Source organism: Salminus brasiliensis, chromosome 10, assembly GCF_030463535.1.
Source record: "Salminus brasiliensis chromosome 10, fSalBra1.hap2, whole genome shotgun sequence".
NCBI lineage: Eukaryota > Metazoa > Chordata > Actinopteri > Characiformes > Bryconidae > Salminus > Salminus brasiliensis.
This window is the reverse complement of record NC_132887.1, coordinates 16466363-16484146: the sequence shown is the minus strand read 5'-3', so window position 1 is coordinate 16484146 and position 17784 is coordinate 16466363.

The window sequence follows — 17784 nt, the reverse complement described above, 5'->3', positions numbered from 1 at the left end:
TAAAGGCGAATCCCACAGGCTGAGGTTTGCTCGGATTAATTTGAGGCGTCCTCCACGTCAATATCTCCGGTTACGCTACAAGCTGTGGGCTCATTTCATTGGTCCTCGCGAGCTCGGATAGGCTGCTCCGCTAAGGAGCCATCCGGTATGCGTAATTTAACCTCTTGAACGGGCTAATTCAGATTAAAGGGAGAGGACGTGAACATGGACCTAACCTGTGCCAAATAACAAAGCTTAAAGATTAATTCAATATAAAATCATCTCACTTAAAAGTGGCAGGCTTTAGACTTTATAGTAGAGAGGTCTATGGTCTGGTATAGAATGCGTGTGTAACAACAAACAATACAGTTGCAATGAAGACTGATTTCAGTTTTTTATTATAAACATTTTACGCGTGAAGGCATATAACAGTTACATCATTGATGCCGTTATGAGTGTACAGTTTTTAATAATATGATCTTGCATTAATGAGGCATTATTTTTGAATTCAGTTTTTAACCTAGCTAACAGAAAGTAGTGCTTTTTTAATTTACTTTTTTTAACACGTAATTGTGTCTATCTTTGTTTATTCATGCAATATTGACACTGACATTTCGCATTTTACTTGTTTTCTTAAGGCAACGCTTGCATGTTTTACACGATGGAGGTCGCGTTCCCAGAATGAAACATCTTGGAAACTGCACATACTTCCCTAGTTCCTGTAATGTGCAATGGTTCTCTAAGACAGGCCTAATGCAATCGACACCTTTGTCGTTAGAAGTACTAAACCTGTATAAGATATTGACTAAATTCCAAGAGGCTACATTATCACAGCATGTCCTCCGTGTTTCCTGAGGATGGAAAGAAGGTATAGTTTATTAGCTCGCAAAATGTCACTTGTAAAAGTTAACGGTCGACCCATTGGTAATAAGAAGCAGTGTCACTATCCTACGTGACTAGCTCACAAGATGTCTTTCACACATGGAAAACATCAGGTCGAAGCATAGCATAAACTTTGAAAAGGGCATTCAATGAGCGGGTCCTAGGACTTGGAAGTAAAATATATAAAACAGTTTTAGTCAAAGGGGCAAAACATGCATTCCAGCTCAAAGGACCTAAACAGTCTTCCACTTTACCAGAGGAATCTTTATCAGAGTATATTTCCTCGCAGAGATCGTGTTGTAAGAAGACCGATAACAGACTGAGCAGATTCAAAAAGTATGTCCTCTAAACGATATATGCATCTATGACCATCACACGTAATGGGCAACCAAAAACTGGTGTGAATAGACGTGCTACTGCGACGTCCGTCTCCCCCGTCTGGATGAAATGGGAATTGCATTCCTGTCCAAATGTCTGGATTCACCGCAAAGACATATGAAGATGAACGGAGCAGTAAAATACTGTGGATTGCACAGAAAAGGAACGATCGCACAGACATCTTGGAGCTCGACTGGGCCAGACATTCAGGTATAAATATAAATTCCATCTATAAAAGTCATTTCATTAGTCTAAACGAATGCAGAATAGCACCCTGGGCGTGGGTGAAGTCGTATCATGTTAGTGCTGTACTGGACCGCACATATGTACGTGTATTGCTCTCTGCTTATTAGTGTCGACTATTCCACATTGGTAACAGTTATGAAATAGAATAAGGACATTTCAGATCTTTGTGAAATATATTATGTATAAAATTCACCAGAATATGTAAACTTCAGATAATGTCATGTGTGAGGGAAAACATTGCATTCATAATTTCATTAAAGTCGCTAAATCGCTCTGTCACTATTTTTAAACATTTCAAGAAAAGGTAATTACGAGAAAACATAAAATCGAACAATGTACACACACACACACACACACACACACATAATACACACACACACACACACACACATATATATATATATATATATATATATATATATATATATATATATATATATATATCCGAATATGCATTTGGTTAGAACTAAAATAAATTACATCGAATTAATCTGGTTTTATACTGTAAATGCGAGGAATTAGCCGGAGTGGTCTGAAAATATATCTGAATATATTTACATTTTAATTTAGCTTATTTATGTCAGTGGGCATGTTGCGGAATTTTGCTAAAATCTTCCTAAAACACACACCAATACTAATTTCTGAAAAGTGGTCTATAACTGATTTAAAGGCTACTTCGCATTGAATTGATATGGAACTTAAACAAGGCGTGGGAAAGCTAAAAATGACAGGCATTATATTTTTTATTTATTTATGAGCCTAATTCAACGGTAAACATTTCCAAAATGTTTTATTAAAAAGCTAGTCTTTTGCTTACACAATACATTTCTAATTTCATTCTCATTTATAGGAAACATTGAGGGTGTTATCCTACTATCCTCTGAAAAATACTTTCACCATGGCTCTTTTTGCTGTGTAGCTACCTTTGACGTGACCTTTGTCAGTATGAGCTCAAGGGAGCAGTTTATCTTAATTTAAAAGGGTAAACTCTGATAGACGCGGGACCCTTAACCCAGTGTATCGCATCAAGTTTGGACTGAAAAGCCTGTTGAGCCCTGGAGTTGGTGGTACGGGTCAGTCACACCTGCACTGACGCTGTAATGGACTGGAAACGCGGTTCCATAGCGTGTGTAATGTTGTTGCAATAACTTTAGGTTGTGTATCATTTGACTACTGATGCTGGATTGCTGATTTCTCCAAGTCATAGTAAATAATCGTTTTTGGTCCCTGGCTGCGGCGTTGCTGTAACAACAGTTAATCTAAAACTGTAACTGCTATTCAGAGATGCTCTGTTAAAGGAAGAGATGCTGTGAACAGTACAGGGTGTAAAGGGAGAAAGAGAGAGAGTGGTCTTTGTAGGTTTACATGTGGCTTTGCTTTGTTTTAAACGAGACGGTAACAGGATCTTAAACGTATGTTTGGAAACCGTTCCGCTATCAGCGATCAATGGAGCAGCCATTTCCCAGCTAAATGCGTCATGCGTCACTGTCTGCTGTTAATATCGACACACACACACACACACACACACACACAGCTATAGGCCAGACTCATTTGTAATTCGGTTGCATAGTTAAAATCACGATATTTTCAGAGCATATGCAGAACATATATTCTAATCATTTCTAAATGGTGATTGAAGTATCGAAATAATATCATTTAAATATCGCTGTGGTAAACGTTTAAATCACAGATGCATAAATTATATTTTCTATATGATGTGGTTTCAATTTTTCTTTTGAAACAGTGTTTTATTGAAGACCCTTTATGCCTCCGGGTTTGATTTAGTGTTTGTGAGTTGTGTGATCTCACTGCCCTGTATGGGAATTGTTAGGCCAGGCCGGGTGGATCGCGTGCTTTAAACAGACTATAGGATCAACATGGAACGAGGAACGTAAAACCAAATGTAACCTGCAAATCATACAATAACAGCCCCCAACTTAAGAAAGAGGTCTTCTAAGCTAAGGTATTTTTAGCTGTCACTATGTTTAAACTGCTATCTTGACGACAAAAAATGATTTGCGTAATAATGTAACGTTGAGATACTACTGCTACTAATACGACAAATAAAAACAACAACAACAACAATAATAATAATAATAATAATAATAATAATAATGACAGCAATAAAAATAGCTGCTCCATACAGATAGACCATTCATCAACATGCTACCGCCTAATTTACAGTTCATGTTCCTGCAGTGCGGCGATGCCAATAGCTCGTCGTTACTGACGTCAACAAGTCCACTCACGAAAACGATAATTACATTATCCACGAAACTGCACGAGCTATGAAAATGTACGTAACCCTAACCAACATTCAACCATTTATGATCGTTTTTGAGTTTCCGTAACACATGCATGGAGTGAAGTCACTGAATCTCGCTGCAGGGCGGTTACATTTTAAGAGCCCACTGTTCTCTGCATCTGAACAGAGAGGCTGGCAGCGCTTAGCAGCTTAGTTAATTGCTTATGACCTTTACAAAAATGTCTCCTCTATGGAAAACTACCGTCTAATTGGAAGGGGTGGAACAGTGTCACGCATTGGACAAGAACACAACACTGAAAATTTCAGCTCGAGCAATAAACGCCGGTCTGTTTGGTGTCCACATGTGTTCATTAGATATGGGATATTTCACCTCCAGTTTGCTAGTAGGAATGTATAGACGAGTATTTTGTAGGTAGACTGATGTTGCCATCTTCCTCTTACAGCTTCAGCTGCATTTTCCATACTGAATGGATTTACCATTTTGAATGGATTGTGAACACTGGAGCAACTGGAGTGAGCAGAGCAGAACATGGTAAGAACTCCTGCATAACGGAGAACAACGTGGTCAGGCCAGGCCAGGTGACAGTTGAGGAAGCTTAGACATCAGCTAATCAGCATCGTTCCATCACTGTGAGCCAGTCGCTTCTTCATATTCTGGTGGAGGTGGCAAATATATATGCTTAGGTTTTACACAAGCGTAGTATTTGCCTAATACAGACACACCTAATAAAAGATAACCTCAGGTAGCTCAGTATTGTGGCTATAGATATGTTTATATACTAAAAAAAGAAAAAGAAAATAATGCTATAATCAGATTTTTCTGTCTCCATAAACTGTCACAAAAACCTGCAGTTATACGAAGCAGGGTATGGATAGGCATAGGATAAGGCATTTTGACAATAGTTTGCAAGTATGCACCAGGATTTTAATGATGTTACATTAACACTAACATAAGTTTTAGGATTTACAGCATCCTATAATAGTTGCTTAGCAGCCTGTGTTTAGACTATGGTAATGAGTTATAACAAGCCTAAAACAGGACTCATTAAAACAGAGATAAAACAGGACTCATTCCTTATAGCACCTAAGAGGTAATAAGAACTGTATATCCATATGTACAGAGCTGTTTAGTACATAAACTGTTAGTTCATAAGTTATTTCATACCTAACTTTATAGATAAGGTTTCCCATTTAACAGCTTTACCATGTAGCCCATCCAGTGTTCAAGTAGTGTTTTAAAGTTTTAAAATGTGTTTACACACATTTCTGTTTGTTTTTTGCCTCAGCAGCTACTACAGTACATTATTTTAGCCATTTATTTTTGTAATATATTTTCACCTCTGTTTGCACAACTTAGTAATAAAGTAAATAACACAATCTGTACAGTTGCATGAATGATTATCATCTGAATTAAGTTAAACTTAAAATATATTTTAAAATAAACCAGTTAATAAATGTATATAGTTGTGTATACAAATCAAACAAGTCATTAATAACACTAACCAGTGTGTCAGCATGTTGGGACACACCAATGAGGGTTTTAAAAGAACATCTTTTTATGTCATTCATAGCTATTAATTCAGTGTAACACAGGAATTACAAATTAGAGAAGATGAATGTTTCAAATACAAACAATGGTTTTCATCTGCCAACTGAAATGCCCACAGCTCTCCTTGATTCCAGCACAGAATTGGACTGAATGCAGATAATATAAACAGCTTTAATAGCTATGAGTTATTGAGATAAGGTGTTTTGTGAAATACAGAATTAATGTTGCTCTACAGAAACATGAATTGATAGTGCTAACAAACTAGCTATCCAATACCCAACAACTAAACACCTGGCCTTTGTTTACACTTGAGAAAAAAGGGAATGTATTATGTGCTAGTTTAGAAGTAATGTTGCATATCTGTGAATTATTCTCAGTAAGCTCATGTGCTGGAATTAGCAGTTGGATGCATACTGTTGACTGTTGTTTGGGATATAATGTGTCAAGATGAAAAGTGTAACATTCAAATGGTACAACTGAACAGTACACTGTGGCAGCAGTGACCAGAGGATAGGCTTTCCCTTTTGGACTGAAGCTACATCAGAGGTTAGAGGGGACTTGTGGTATTGCATGCCAGCTTGATGCCATATGAGTAAAACACACACAAGCATACACAAGCATGCTCGCGCGCACACACACACACACACACACTTTCAATAAAAATGGTCAGGTAATCTCTTAATCTTTTTCTCACCCTTTGCTTTTTCTGCAGAATACTGCTTTTAAAATGAATTAAGAAATTTGAGTGATTTTTTATAATGAGGTTGACATTGTTGCCAAGTTGTAAAAAAAAAATACTGGTAGTTCCCAACAACTCTTCTTCAGAACTTATGATGTATACAAGCCAAAAATACTGGCAAAACATGCCCTGTGCAAAACTGGACAAGCCAGCTTGACAGTTATGGTGCTACTCAATAGAGAGTCTTGAGGTAATTCAAAGTGCCATCTAATCTGACACTATTACAAATACATGTTGGCCATTTAAAAGCTGTATCCTTCTTTAGCATCCATCATAGCCTCATAGTCAATGGCCACTATAGTCCACCAAAGTCAGCATATACAGCATAAGCTAAGAGCAATGGATTGAGTCAGTCAGTTAAGACATGTTTGGTGCCTGCGCAGACAAATCGATGTGGCTAAGATCATGGTATTATATGGTCTTATTTTGACCTATAAAAGTTTTTTTTAACATTAGCAGAGCTAAATAGAGGGGGAGCATTATTAATCCATAGCACACAATGTTTTCTTTATGTACACATAAAGATTCTAACAGCTATTTATAGACAACAAAATAACCATGATTTCAAGTCTAGTTTCTATCATCACCATTGTAAATCGAAAATGACTTCCCTCAGGTCAGTACCAGTGTATTAGTGCATAGTAGTAACTATGTAACACCGATGTGCTAGATACAAAGAGGAAACATAACATATATTCAGTAAAAACCTATATATAGCATATTCAGAATAAATTGCAATGCTTAAGCAATAGAATGATAAATATAATCTTCTGTGATGCCATTTGAACTAAATTTACCTATACAATGAGTCTTATTTAGTTAATTAAAACTCCTATAATATGTTGACAGAAATCCTTAGTAACTAGTATACTAATACTCACAGTGTACAAATTATGAGTCATGTCTTATAAAAACATCCATAATTAATGTATCTTGACTTCAACTCACCTCTATTTGGCTAGATATTACTATTAGTAGATGCTTTTTTGAAATAAGAGATAAAACACATTTATAGACTAAAACAGACCCTATGATGTCATGTATCATATGGTTTCCATGTATTTTGGAAGCAGAAATGCCTAGGAGAATTACACATCCAACATCATATGTCACATCTGATTTTGGGTTGTTTTTGCCTGACAATCATTCTTTTTATACCAGGCCCACATTGAGTATGTGTAGCCAAACATTTTCTACAATGCTTATTTCAGATCTTATTGATCAACATATTTAAACTATATTTTGTTTAGAGATGTCATGTGTTAGGAAAAGAACAACAAGAACTGATAAATGCAAAGGAATTTTTGGATAGAAATCTCTCCTTTTTACTTTGATGTTCTTGATGCTCAGCATCCCCTATAAACAAGATAAAGCACTTCTTTCTTCAATCATTATCTTAAAAGTAAAAGTATTAGGACACATGCTCATTTGTTGCTTCCTTGAATTTGGTTAAAAATAACTGTCTCTACTGTTCATGAAGGCTTTCTTCTAGATTTTGGAGCATTACTATGATCATTCGATTGCATTTAGTGAGTTTTGGTGTTGTCAGGATGTTGGATGATTACCACTCCACCTCATCCCCAACTCCCAACTCATCCCAAAAGTATTGGATGAAGCACCACTATTCTGCAGCAAAAGTACCACTGCTCTGCAGCTGGGGGGGGGGGGGGGGGGGCTTCTTCTTATACTTCTCCACAGGGACTAGACAATCTATATGTGTCTGTGTCAGTGCATTCATTTGCTTACCTAAATTCCCAGTCTTAAACAAGATTTTGAGAAAGAAGTTTTACCTAATGTAAAAAAAAATGCTGCTCTTTTGGTAATGGACAAATTTGAATTTATTTAGAATATTACATAATTTGCACTGCAGATTCGCCCAGGCATTAAAGAGCCAATATTCTACACTGTGCAGATTTTCCCTCAATACTCATTTTGCATAACCATTTTTACAACTTTTTGAGTTTTTTTATTGTTTACAAAACATTCTAAAAATATATGTAAATTAACAACCCAACTGTAATTATTCCAATAATTGCAAATTACATTTATGTATTTTACAGAAAATACTTTATTATTTATACTGCATTTTTCTGCTTTCTTAAATTACAAATGTATGTAAAATTACAATAATTATCTGTAATTAAACATGCACATATGAATATAAAGGCTTATGTCCATACTAACAATTTAAGTTTTTTTCTTTGTAATTTTAGGGTCACATTAATTAATTTTTGATTTATGTGTGCACTGTAAAAACCAAAACTCTGCCAAACAAAAAATAAACAATTCAAGTCGAATATCCTCATTGAAATTAAGTGGGAAAACATTAAACTAAAAGTTCTGCAGCAAAAAATACATCTTTGCCACTGGCTCCTGGCACCATCTTTTTACATACAGGGCATGTCCTCCTGTCACAGACACTCACTGCCAATATGTCGTAGTTTCCCAGGGGCTACCTTATTTTATGTGTCCTTGTATGTTTTATGTAATGTTAACTGCCTGGCCTCATCGTTGTAGGCTGTAAGAGCAAGTTACCTATTTCTGTGTTGCTGAGTGCGATAATGTGCTCGCTGTATGCCAGTGCTTACTCTCATGCAACCACAGAATTATTGTCAGTGTTTGACAGATTGTTATTTTTGTTGCAGAACTTTATTGACTGTGATTGGTTGTAATAAAGAAAATAAATGTAAAATGACTCACTATAGAACATATTGTTTCACCAATTTTTTGAAAGTGATCAATTGTAATAATAATAATAAAATAATATTAATAATAACCACAACAGGAAAATCAGCAAAACAACCACACTTTTCTGCGGAAACTTTAATGACAATTTCTGTAAACGTATTGCTTTATCAATAAATTTAAATGTGACTTTATTTTGTGTTTTTGGTTTGGCAGCCATTGCCACCATATATATATATATATATATATATATATATATATATATATATATATATATATATATATATATATATACACCCTAGAAGTGTATTTTATACTGGTGATTTGCATTAAAGGTCAATTGCCAGTTGGAATTATATCCTTTTAAGCAATAGGCTATAAATAAGGTGAGCATAGCTAAAGAATGTTTGTACATATAGAAACTCTTTAGGCCACTATGATTAATGTGACTTTCTTACTGATTTAGTATAATGTTCATTTATATTCACTACTTAATTTATGTTTCTGACTGAATTACATAATTGCTGAATCACCACAGAATGCTGAATTCTGAGTTAATGAGTTGATGTTGTTTAATATCAAATTTCAGTACCAAAGTTGTGAGTCTATCAGTCAGATAGTAAGCCTACTTTTTCTAAAATCTAAAAGGACGATCAGCTGTCAGCACTGCTAGCATCTTTTTCACAATATGAGACTGCTGAGAATATATTTGTTGAAATATTTTTTGTAACCTACTTGCAAAAATAAATAAATTAATACAGTTAAGAAAAAATAAGTATAGATGTAATTTTCTTTTCATCTGAGAACAGATTAGTCTAGGTATTGGTATTTTGAAAATTGCTAGTGAAGTTTTGGCAGGATGTGTGGATGGAAGGATGTGTGTTGTCCGTATGCACATCACAAAGTTGCTACTTCACTGTAGAATTCAAGGTCCACTGTGGGAAGAGGCAGTGTGATATCATTTTCCGCCAACCCAAAATCAAGGTCTCAGACATGCCTTTTTTATGTCAGACATAGGGGTAGTGTATGCTTCTGACAGCTTAGCCTTTCAAGATTAATGAGCTTATGAAAACCTTGTGTCTTCTTGCAGAGGCCAAACTCAGTATCTGTCAGTGTGACCAGCATAATAGTCTATCCATGACATTGGAATCCAAAAGAAAAATTGAGCATTGATGTCACAACAATCCTACAACCATCATGTACTCACTCTAACAATGTGTGTGAATTGGATTTGTGTGCATCTGTATGTTATCAATATAGCAGTGGTGGAAAAGGCTAACATACAAACTTTTCTGCAAGATGTTCAAGCTCCTTTACACATGATCCTAGTTACTAATCCCTACAGTTAGGAATAGTATTTTAATATAACTTGATTTATTGCTTTAAGAAATTCCTCTTGATGCTGGGAATTTTGCAGTGTTTGATTAACTGAAGTATACAAATTAAAAATGATGTGATTTATTCATGCGCCATTGCTGTTGAGTGTTCATGGCTGAATTGGCATGGCCAGCATAACTTGACATAGCTGTTCAGCCATGAAGATAGGCATGAACAGGAACGAGAACATTTAGAAAACACACATTTTTGATATTGAGCTAATATTTTTACTGAATCTACAGCCGAATCCTGGATGCTGAATTATCCCACCTCGTTTCCACTCAGCTGCCAGGCATCTGTAAATACCATCCCTTATTTCTGCCCTTGTGTGACTGCCAGCTGGGGCAAGCAGTGGGTTTGTTTTGGGTGATCAACAAGGGCCTTGCTTCCATGTTTCGTATAAGAGGGCTACTGACTTCCTGAAATACCCACAAACCTGCGCCACTAGTCGTCTGTCATTCTGACTATTTGATGAAAGCTGCATAAGTTAAGTCCCGTGTCTGTATAATGTCGACTTGTTTGTGCAGTTACACATGGATTCATCAAACGTCGCTTTTCTGGAGTGCAATGCTGAATAAATGCAATATCACTTTATAAAAAAATGGCTAAAATTGCCAACAAAAACAGTTCTCTGTTTTTAAGGTAAATGCTCAGTTAAATTTGGATTTTTAAAAAATAAATCAGTGCTCCTACTGTATCTTACAGCTATGGTGAAGTCCAGTGGAATAATTTGGTTATGTTACCCATTTACTGTAGTTTCTAAAACAGAAAGCATTTTTCCTGACAGGAACAGAATTACAATATTTTCCTTTTCCTTCCAAACTATCATAATTCACAATATTCTGCTGTCTTGTGTTTTGTGAAGAACAATGAGAACTGATAACCATAAAGGACTCTTTGGATAGAAATCATTCCTTTTTATCTTGAGGTTCTTGATCATCCCTGAGCATCCCCTCTGAAAAGGGTAAAGTACTTCTCTATGCTCTAATGCATTTCTAAATCCATAGCAGAAAACACATTGTTAAATGCATGAGAGTGGTCCAAAGATATTCTGACAAGGGAGTTTCCAGTGTTTGAGAAATGGTTATCACATTGTAAATGTGAAAATCCCCCATCATGCTGGTAGCAGACTTGAACATGCTCTCTTCAAGTAGGGGCAGACATGGCCATAAACTAATCTAGACTTGCTGGACTGAACTTGATATTTTTCATACCCCCACAAAACACAAGTAAACTAACTAAAGCAATGAATAAGTCCACTGTAATGTGAGTAGGGCTGTTCAGTTTCCACATTTTTGTATGTTCCTAACACACCTCACCCAGCATGAGATAAGCTTGCTCATTAGTTAATGTTAGTTAAAGTTGAATCAAATAAGCTAAATGAAGAAAAGCACAAACATACAGGGAGTGCTGTCCCCATGACTGGAATCTGATTATTTGATGTATAATAAAATCTGATAATTAGAATAGAACCATCACATTATCATCATTTACAAGCTGTGCTTTAAAGAAGCATCAATTGGAAAGTTCTTTAGGTATCCTACAGTGATTCTTCTACGACATCAGTCCTTAGAACCCTTTTGTTTCTATTTGGTACCTTGACTTTGTACCCGAGCTGTGAGAGTAGGAAAGGTCTGATGTTTTAATTAAGTGCCTGTATCAACAGAAGTGAATGCTTAATCTCACACTCATAATTGTGCAGTAGAAATATTATATATAATACAACAGTCTTGCATTTGAACCCTCTAAACTCTCTGAGCAATACATTATTTCTATCCTTTTGTACTGCATTAAGAAACAGATGATGGTGGGCATTAGGAAGATTTTCATCTCAGACACTTTTGAACATAAAGGGACCAGATCAGGGCTTGCAAAATTCTAAGCAGTCATACTTAAGGAATTCATTTCCCACTTTATGAAATAAAGGCTTACAGTAATGATGGGTTTTTTAGAGATCCCTCTATGAGCTCCAAACAGTTATACCAGTGTGCTAAGCAGAGGAAGGAATGATTACTCTCATGTGCTATAATTAGGAGATTCACACTGTTTGCTGGAAATGTGACAAGGTAAATTATCCCATGACAAGTCTTACCTCGTCATCAGCTCATCAAAGAGTTTTGACACCTGGCTTATCCTAACTAGTCAAATGGCTTGTGCTGTTTTCCTAACACTAAAGTCTATGCAGCTTCTTGCAAAACACTTTTGTAGATAAACACAGTTTCAGGTGGGTGTATCTACACTCTTAAAAATAAAGGGGCTTCAAGGGGATCTTTGAGCGACATCACAGATTCTCTACCAATTTAAAGGTTCTTGACATTTACACATATTGTTTGGTATTTACATTACATTCTTTATTGAAAATTGGTTCTTCTAAGACAACACTCAAATAACACTTTTTAGAACCTTTATTTTTAATATTGTCCTTACCTATATAGTTTCACATAATCAATCTGTGACTAAAGCTGCTAGCATTTTGTCTTCCATTTCTATTGTTTTAGCTTCCATATGTATTTTTTGCTTTGTTAAAATAAAACTTTTGGCATCTTTAAAATGATGAATTGGATTGAATATCTATAGAACACATGTCTCCACATAAAGGCCTGGTTTTAAATGCAAACCAAATCACTTTTAAAAGCGCAAACAAAAAGATTATTTTAGGGCATAAGGAATTTTTGGCAATGGTTAGTATAGGCTGACACTTTTGCAAAGCATTATATGATGTGCCAGTTGTTACAGTGGATAACAACATCATTACCGTCATTACCTGGGATTGGATTCACCACCCAGGCAAACACCCCAGTTGAGTCCCGTTTATAAACAAGAGCTAAAAATTCAATGCAGTTGAATTGAATTCAATTTTATCTCCTAAAGAAACTACGATGTATGCTTATTCATTGGCAATTATTATAATGTTTTTAGTAAAGTTTTTTGTCAAGTGTAAATAACTATTGAAAAGTTTTAAAAACGTCAACACAATGCAATGGTTCCATACCAAAATCTCTTGAACCATATGTCTAAAGCTAATAAACAGAAAAAAGAACATTTAAGAGCAAACAAGATTCTCTTACAGTCAGCAGCTCTGACCGATTGCTTATGTGATTATTTTCTTGGGTGTATATATATATATATATATATATATATATATATATATGTGTGTGTGTGTGTGTATTTTTTTTCTTAAACAATCAGTTTTTATCCTTTATAGAGTTTATAGGAAAGACTTGCGTGCATTCAGATATGTATAACAATAGGACAAGGACAAATATAAACAGGCAAGTGATGTGTGTTATTGCTTGTCATGGTGCCCTCTAGTGCATAGAGTTGGTAGTGTACTTTTTTCCAGACCTGGGTGTATCTGTGCATTCAGATATGTATAACAATAAATCCATTGATTAGCATGTCAATGTGTGCTACCATTTGGTTCTAAATGTAAATATTGTTTTATTATGAACAGAAGCTTATTATTGTCACCAATCCCACTTAGTGGCACAATGATTGTATTGTCACAGGCTTCTTGGATTTCTTTCTTTTTAGTTCAGTAAAGACTAAAATAATCCCACCTTTTACAGGGGGTCTGTAGGTGTGAAAGCTTAATGTGTGGATGTAGTTCTTATGGAACTTGCTTAACAGGTTGAAAGTAATACATGCTTTCTCTGGAGGCCCAGGCTAAATCAAGCATGACATTATTAGCATTCTCAAGGTAACATGTTTGACTTAAAGGTAGGAATGAATTTGTCACTGTCTCCTTCTACTCTGAAGATGAATCATTGTATCTGTACCCTTTCTTTTTCCTTTGCTTTCTTTTTCCTTTGGATTAGAGCCAAAACAAGCTTAAACAAGTTCACTGAGGAAATGTTTCATTTATTAGCTTTTTAAATTTTAAACAGTTTATGGACACTAGTTTAAATGACTTTTACTGGCCTGAATACAGTTTATCAATACAGATTACTGAGTAGTTGTTGACATGAATGAGTCTATCTATTTATTGTATTTATTTGTCTGGTATATGTATAAATTTTTACAATTGTGTAACATATTTACAAAATTGTTTTAATAAAAACATCATCCACTGAAAGACACAGAGAAACTGTGTATAAGCCCCCACCTCCATTTCTGGTAGCCTCCAGCATATCATGTTCTCAGGAGAAAAATGAGATCCATATGATACTGTTGATAAGACAAACTGAATTCATTATATGTTCATAGAACCAGGTTCTAAACAAGCCACAGGAACAACATTTAAAAAGTGATCTACAAAAGACCTTCTAGCACCTCCACAAAGCTCTTTACTCTTCTTTCCTGTTGTATTATTTAGGACTGTTTTGAGTGAAGCTGAAGTGGACACTCATCTGTTCTCTCTTATTAAAAATGTATTGACTCACTTTGTCCCTCATTGTATGGGTGTACAATGTTTGCTGATATTGACATTTAAAAAGAGGGAGGGGTCACAGTACAAGGTTAGCCATACTACAGCCAGCCATTAATGCTGAGCGGCAAAGGTATTTGGCACAAGACAGAATAAGCATATGTGTTTTCTCTATAAAGTTAAAAGTCTTAGCCAGTTAGATTATTAATTTGTTTTGTTTCTTTAAAATGACATTAAAATGAACACAAACAGGATAAACAAGATGGTTGTGAAGTTTAGTGTTTGGAATAGTTAGCAGCTCACTAGATTTAACTTAAAGGACTGATTACATACACTACATATTGGATGGTAATTATGAATACCCGGTTTCCTCAGTGGTAGATTTGGCAATGGTTAAGAAAACACACTCAAAGACCTACATAAAATCACAATATATTGTTTATTTCTATTGGTTCTAGTGTTTTCAACAAATAAACTCTGACTATCCACAAATATCATGTACGACATCATGTACAATGTCTAAGACTTTTGCACAACACTGTACAGTCAGTCTGAAAGTTATTTTCATAGGTTTAACAGCTGTATGATATTTAATAGTATTTAAATTAGCTTCTAAATGAACTGCTGCGAATCTCTTTAGCAGTTTACCTCTTCTTGAAAAAATGCGCCACCCTCTGGACAGAAATATAAGTAACACATTAGTGACAAAAAGAGAAAGCATCCCTGCTAAGACTAATGGGCCTCACGTAGAGCAGTCTAATTCTAACAAGTTCTATCCTTCTTATTTTGTGGTGCTTTTGGCCTGAAGTGTGGATTACCAGTCAGCAGTAAAATAATGCAAAAAATAATGAATACCTAAATATTAGTGACTGACTAAAATGTAATTATGTACAAAGATACACATTTATTCAAATAATGCAACATGTAGACTAGTTAAAAACTAGTACATTTTATCAGTTGCTACCCACATGATCATGTGCCTCCTAATCATTAAAAAACTCCATGAATCCATGCATTTCCTGTAGTACCATTTGGCATCTTAACACTAGGCTCATTTGAGAGGCCCTTTGAGACAATATTCAAACTTACCTCACACTCACTAGCAAACCTCTCTCACACACAGTCATGCTCTCACACACTCTGAGGCATTCTTGATAGTGAATGTGAGTTTGATAGGGTGTATGAGAGAGGTTAATGGGCACGTTCTCTGATTGGCCTAGCGTTTAAATAGCAGTTTCTGATTCGCTTATAACCAAGTATGTCCCTCCCCCCATGTGCGGTTCACTTTCTAACAAATGGAACCAAGACCCGGGCTGCGTCCAGAAACCCTAAAAGATCCACCGATCCTCCTCCGGTCCTGTGTGACCCGGAAACTGAGTTTGTGACGCCATCTTTCCGCCCGCCCAAAAACCGGAGGAGACGAAAGAAGCCGCTTAAAAAAACATACCCACCGAAGCGGCTTCCAGGGTAGACGAGAGTGAGCTACCCTGGCGGTCTTTTAAAGAGGCTGGACTTCACGCCCGGAGAGCACGCGGTGGCAGTAATTGCCATAAACATATGTATAGTCCGATAAACTGTTCACTGTATCGTTGCAATTTGCAGGTGTTTAAATATTTAATTAATGAATTAACGACATTGAATGGACAGTATTCCCGTATATTTAAGTGATAGAGGTGTCGTGTAAGTTCATCAGTAGCCAACATCATAAAGGGATCAGCTGTCCATTTTCCCTATTTGCTGCTCGTTCTCTTCGTTCCTCCTGCTCCTTTCCTCGTTTCGCTCCTCGTTCTTCAGAGGTGGGAGAGGTTTCCCCCCAGATTAATGAGGCTACTGGCCAAACATATTAACCTAATGACGTCAACACCATGGCAAACAGGTTGTATAGCAGCAACAACCAGCAGCCTGTGCTAACCCTGGTTGATGAGGAGATCCGTGGTTTATCCCCCATTCTCAGTTAGCAAAAACATTAGATATATGCTGAATTATGGTTTTATGACATGATTTATTGTTGATGATGAAGAACAGTCTTTAAACCTTATTTAACATTGCCTTCTAGGCATTGCTTAGTGCTGTAATTTCAACACTGAGTGAATGTTCATTTAAAGGCTTTAAAGGGTTGGGGCACTAATACACTCAGTAAAATTACATTTACTATTCAGTCTTGTGATAATGACCAGAGGTTGATGAAATGTATTAATAAACCACTTGGTGCTGACTCATTATCCATTTAAGCTATGTATGTTTGAAGTTGTTTTTTGTGTTTGTGTGTGCTAAAACATGACACTGAATATTGAATTAACCTAAAATTGATGTGCACAAATTAATCAGTTCTGACGTCGATCAACTCTGACCCAAAGCATTAGATGATAGAAAAATGAACGTTGCTTAAGCATTACACAGTTTTTTTTTTCAGATGTTGATCAGACCTGCAAATAGTCTGAACAACATCTGAATGGATTTATGAGGGAATTAACCACACACAACACACAATAAAAACAACACACCTCTTCATCAACTGTTGCACAGGCTGCTGGTTCTTGCTGCTGTACAACTCGTTTGCCACAGTGTCACAGTGACACTGTGAATTTAATATGTTTGTTAAGAGGACATGTACAGATAATATGATAGCATCATAATTCTGAATCTGAGAGAGTATGATGGTGTGTGTGAGTATGATTGTGGGCGGGGGGTATGATGGTGTGTGAGATTTGATTGTAAGTGTGAGAGAGTGTGATGGTGTGAGAGAGGTTGATGGTGTGTGAGGTTTGGTAGTGAGTGAGATTATGATGGTGTGTGTAAGAAGTCTGAAAGTGAGTGTAAGAGTATACTGGTGTGTGAGTGAGGTTTGAAAGTGAGTGTGAGAGGATATGATGGTGTATGTGAGTGAGGTCTGATTGTGAGTGTGAGCGAGTTTGATATTGTGTGAGTGAGGTTTGAAAGTGAGTGTGAGAGTATGCTGGTGTGTGAAGGAGGTTTGATAGTGAATGTGAGAGGATATGATGGTGTGGGAGTGAGGTTTGATAGTGAGTGTGAGAGGATATGATGGTGTGGGAGGATATGATGGTGTGGGAGTGAGTTTTAATTGTGAGTGTTAGAGGATATGATGGTGTGGGAGTGAGGTTTGATAGTGAGTGTGAGAGGATATGATGGTGTGAGAGGATATGATGGTGTGAGAGTGAGGTTTGATAGTGAGTGTGAGAGGATATGATGGTGTGGGAGTGAGGTTTGATAGTGAGTGTGAGATGATATGATGGTGTGGGAGTGAGGTTTGATAGTGAGTGTGAGAGGATATGATGGTGTGAGAGTGAGGTTTGATA